The sequence below is a fragment of the Diceros bicornis genome, unplaced genomic scaffold, assembly GCF_020826845.1.
Source record: "Diceros bicornis minor isolate mBicDic1 unplaced genomic scaffold, mDicBic1.mat.cur scaffold_322_ctg1, whole genome shotgun sequence".
Lineage (NCBI taxonomy): Eukaryota > Metazoa > Chordata > Mammalia > Perissodactyla > Rhinocerotidae > Diceros > Diceros bicornis.
The window spans coordinates 109,213-114,960 of NW_026691193.1; positions in this window are offsets into that span (position 1 = coordinate 109,213).

Genomic DNA, 5,748 nt, shown 5'->3' on the forward strand with positions numbered 1-5,748 from the left:
ACATTTCAGGCACAGATTACTGACAATTATTAATGGCATATGACTTTCCCACCTCATCTTAGTGTTAAGTTTTTAATTCCTTACCTTGGAAATGACCTAACTTTTCTTCTTCCAAATCTTATAGTAATACCGATGCTCCAGAAAGTCAGGCCACGGATATTCTGCTGTTGTGCGTTCTCCCTGCAAAGAAGTGGAGCTGTGCATCCACCAGTCTAAGAAGCGTGTGGTGCTGTAGTATTTGGAGTCAATCAGAAAAGCTAAATGGAAAAACGACTTCAGAGAATTATCACCATAACCCCCCACAGCAACAAATTATTTTGTGATTCTGAGGGTATATTTAAACAGGGATATTAAAACTAGTTCCCAAGGAGCCAGCCCTATAGTAGAGCAGAAATTGCATATTACCTTCCTGCAAAAACTTGCCTAACATTGTGGGAAGGACCAAAGGGAAGTTTCGGTGTTGTTGTCTATGTTAACGAGGCCAAGAGGTCCACACTGAGATAAGGAAGTCCAGTGAACCAGCCTGTGTGCAGCGTGGGAATAGGGGCATGAGTGTGGTCCCCTGAAGTGGCTTAGGGGTCACTTACCAGTGCACCTGAGTTTCCTGTCTGTATAATGCAGGAATTGGGGCTGTCCAATGTGATGTTTTTTCCTTTTTATGACATGGCTCAGGGAAGTCCTTCTAAGACTCCTGACCAAGGTATGGGCCCTTCAGGCAGATTGGGTCCAAAGGGAGGATCTCTGCAACGACCCTGACCACAGGTCCAGAGGGAGGATCATGGCAGCCTGGAGGGATAGGGGGAATGGTAGGACAGGTGACCTTGAAAAGGAAAATTCCAGGATCCCAGGCACCTAGTATTTCCATTTTAGATATTGAATTCACATTTCAAATACTGGCCAGGGAGCTTCCACCAGGGCTGCAAGCAACCTCAGCAATAGCCAGGCTGGTGAACCCACCCCTACCTGAGTCCCGGCCTCAAGGGATGCAGCCCAACCACACTGCGCATACTCTGGGAGGTGGGCAGGGCATGGAGAATGGGCGTGGCATAGAGAAGAGGGTTGGATGGAGAATCAGAGGCATGGAGCCCAGGGCCTGAGAGATAAGGCATGAATTGGGGCCACGAGATGTGCATGCTGGGAGCTTTTCTCTCTTAACCGCTCCCAGCTGGCAGCCCGCAGGGCTGCAGGACTAGAACTCCCAGGATGCTCTGGGCACGGGGCCGTGCCTAGCTCTGGGGGGAGGAACAGGGCAATGTGAGCTTGGCCGGGGGCCAAACCCCAATTGAATCAGGACTCTGGCCCTGCACCCGCTCCAACTGGACTGAGCCCCGGAGGGATGTGACGGGATGAGAGGGACCAGGGAGTCAGGAGGGTGTGGCGGCTGCATGGGCAGCCGCGGGTCTGCAGCGTGCAACTGCTTTTGTCCAAAATTGAAGCTGGACTCACGCTTCTTCCTTACCACCTCCCTCCGTTGCTTGATTCCTCCTCCCACCTGCATGCCTGTGGGTCTTTCCACAGCCTCTTACCTAGTCCAACGCTAGGTGCTTCTCTAAAGTGCTCATGGGAACTGGTTTGACATCCCAGAAACTTTCCACTTTGCCTGCTGCCCTCTGCCTTCACCAGCCAAAGTGCCATCATTTCATCAGCTTCTGGGAGACATTCGCCCTTGTGGCCCCTCTTGCAAGCACAGCTTAAGAGTTTGCAGGGTGGTAACATTGGCTGTTGCTTGCCTTTTTCATAGATGTGGAAGTTGAGGCATCCTTGGGGTTAATCATTGGTTTCCCCAGGATTTGCTAAGAGCAGAGGGGAACGACACAATTCCCAGACAAGTATCTAGTAGGCCGTTTTCACTAACGCATTCCAGCGCAGAGGCCTCCAAAACAGCATCCTTAAGATGAGAATAGCTTAAGCATTTTGCCCTTTAGATTGATCACCTAATCTCAGCTCAGGCCTGAGTGGCCAGTCTCTCAGAGACATGAGTGATGACTCTGATCCTTCAGGAAGAGACCGGTGGTCCAGCTCTGGGAGAGGCATGTTCATGGTAGACAACACCTGGGCAGCATTTGAAACCCGTCAGCTTTAACATCTCTGCTTTGGATTCTGGCAAGTTTCCAGGATAAACATGCCCACGGATAGTCAAATGTACCGTATTCTTTAAAAATTGATTAGAGTAGTGAAAGGAACAGAGCATAAAATATCCTGATTATTTGCAAAAGATGAAATGCAAGCAAGACCTTCTTGTTAATTTTCTTCTCCTCATTCTCTTGGCTGTACTATACGCTTGAATGCAGAAACAAAAATTTGAATTGCCAAGCTATCTTTTCCTGAGATTGGTAAATTAACTTAAAAGTCTTATTGAAACCTGTGGAGGAATGGTTAGCAACTTTCATGATTCATGTCCTCCCTAAAAACCTGGGTGATGATCTACATGAAAAAAAGTCCTTGTTTATATTACACATCCCAATAGGTTACATTTCCGATTCCTGAATGTGGGATATTATCAAAACAACTGAAAAAGCTGGTCGTGGAAACTGGACCCTGTCACTATGTGAAGAATTTGTCTCTTTATTAATTAATGACTCGAATTCTTTAACATTTTTGTAAAGAACGGACGAGAAACTCTGCAGTGTCTCTGAATGTGGCAAGACGGGGAATTCTCCTTAGACCACATCCTCGAGTTCTTCTCTCATGTTCAATAGACCCGATATAGTCCGTGTGTTCAGGTACAGCACCGCTCCCCCAGCCCCCAGTGTTCTATCCTACTCTGGCCTGGGACCTCTTCAGGGGGTTCTGATGACACTCATCCACAAGGGTTGGAAGGAGACATTGTAACATGAGGATATTCATCATCTTAAAACAACGATTAATGGAGAGGAAAGTCTCGGGTTCTGTGTGCTCCGATGCAACTGCTGTTGGAGTGTGGCTTCAGTGACCACTATGCTCCCAGTAGTCCCCACAATGGCTATCTCAGACATTTGATCTCCTGGTGCAACCACAGCAGCTGTTGACAGAGCTGAGCGCTCGTGGTTCAGTGTTTTCCGTCAGATTTTGTGGCTCTGACCCTTCTATGCTCGCCCCCTTCCCATTCCTATCTGCTGAGTTGATTGCTTTGTAGTTGTTTCTTAGGAGCCACTGTGTGTAACTGGATTTCACAGTGTCTTTAGGGACCCACCCTCCCTACACGAGTTACTGTACAACAGTGACTTATCCTGGTGTAGCCCGTGTTCATCGTCTCCAGTGGAGCTGTGAAGAACCCTGCTTACTAGGAGCCTCTCTCATTCTCATGTTGCTGGGGCTGCTTATGAAGTTGAGCATCCCGTCTTTGGTCTCATTGCCATTATTCTTTTCATCGATTATTTTGAAGTCGGATATGACTTTGTTAATAATGTGGACACTGGCTGTCACAGGAACTTTTACGTAACTTCCCCAACAGCTCTGTGAAGTAGTCGTGTGATCCCCGTTTTACAGGGGGGGACACTGAAGCTCAGAGAAATGGAGTAGCTTCCTTCACGTCACACAGTTTCTTGGTACATTTTGTGTCTCCACCTGGAGCTCTGCTTCTCAGGTGTGAGCACTTAGCTGGTGTTCCACTTTATGCTTCTCTGCCAGTCTCCCCAGAGGCACACGCTCCATCCTGAGTCCATTGTCTGCTTGATGGCAGTCACCCTGCACAAACAGTCTCCGAGCAGGGATTGGACTAGCGGGACGTGGTCCTCTGGCTTACTCTGGGCAGGTACTATGTTCATGGCGAGAGCTGGAGCAGTGGAAGATACTGACTGTTGCTCACCTGGAAGGTTTGTTATGTAGAAATACTCTACTGACATTTTGCAGGTGTCATGTCTTCTTTGTCTTCATTGCTCCTCTGGGCTTTCTCCTACAGTCCATGCTGTGCAGTAACATAGAGTACAGAGACTGGTGAACATAATACTGTTGCCCTGCACCTAACAGTCACATCACTCATTTTTCTAATTATGAAACAAATACACACTGTAAAAAAAGTCAAATTGCACTGATCTGTGTAGAGTAAAGTGAAACATTCCCCTTTCATCCCCTTCCCTGCAAACTCACTGTCCTACTGAGAAGGAACTATTGTTAAGAGGTTGTGGCTTATTCTTCTGGAAATTTCTTATGAATTTATAAATACACAAAGTTTTTTTTAAACATAAATTACATAACTACATCGTTTTGCAATTTGCTGTTTCCCAAACCATATATCATAGACCTCTCTCCTTATCAGTGCATATCACTCTAACTTACCTTTTTAGAAGTTTTAGAGGTACTCCAAAGAATAGGCATACCATGATCTGTTTATATCTTCTTTGATAGCAAAGGGATTACATCCAGTTTCACTATTATACATAATGCTGCTATAAGATCCTTGTATGGAATTTATTACACTGCTTTCAACTGCTCAATATGCTTTGTTTCCTTTTAGTCAGAGACTATGATATATTTTTAACACCTTTATGGGAATTATTTTATAGGGAAATTAATTTTATCACTGAATAACGACATTTATGCGGAAGCTGGACTTCAAGGTCATCCATCTCAGTATTCTGGAGAAAAATCATGAAACTTAGAAGGTATTATGCTTGCTCCATCACATTCTAACAAGTCATGTTAACAATGTGAGTTGAATCTTTGAATAGCCTCTACTCTCTCTGTTCAGATGAAGGATGACTTTTTCTTGTCTTGAAAACTTCTGACTCCCGGGGCTCTCAGTTTGGCTTCAGAGAGGGTAAGATATTGGTGTTGTACCTATTTCTCTTCAGCTGTAGGCTGCATCTTCTAAAGATCATAGAATTGAACATGGTCCAATCGATATATGTGATTTGGTTCAAAAATTCAAAGTAATGAACTCAACATAAAAATCTATATCTTTTGTTCTTAATAAAGAATTTCCTTTGATATCCTTAAGTTTCTGTGATTACTAGTAAAAACTCACCTACGGGTGAAGAGATGTGGTTCTGCTGGCAATATCTGGCTTGAACATACATAGTTAAGCCTACCACATCTGTAGGTAGGTTAGACTAGACCTCTTGATGACCTCTGTCCTTGGTCTCTGGGAAAAATAAGAATTTAAAAAAGCTGCTGTTATTAGCACTCAATGCTAGAAATGCCCATTAAAGAGTGAGTTTGGTTTGGTAAACCAAAGGGAATATAAGCAGAACAATGTCATTAATAACTATAAAATTTCAAAAAATTCTAATTTTTAAAAATATAACTCTATTTTTGCCAGAGTGCAAACTGTGTATATATGAAGGAAGTATCCCTCTGTCCATTTCTTAAGTTATTTCCATTGATTTGATGGATTTATCTTCAAACCCGGATTCCAAGTGTGAAAGGACATCTTGGTCCTTCAAAAAAAAGAAACCATTGAGATTTAATTTTCTTTTAGCTCAGCATCCCAAAGATTTGAGGAATAAATGATCATGTAATGATACAATGATTTTGAAATCTAATTGTTAATTACAGGGGTGCAAGAGATGATTGAATGGTGGTTCATCACCATGGTCAAGGGTATTGTACACATGGACATGTAAACACGATTCAGGTAGCTGCTTCAGCACCGTGACATCCCTGAGAACCACAGTGCAGGGGGATCTAGGCACAAAGCCGTCTGCCTCGATCTCCTGGGTTACATGTAGATCCAGGGGGCTTGACAGTGGCTTCAGAGCAGCTAACTTTTATCTATTTCTCCCCTTCCTTATCTCCAGTTTATCTCAAACACTCTTGACTACCATATTT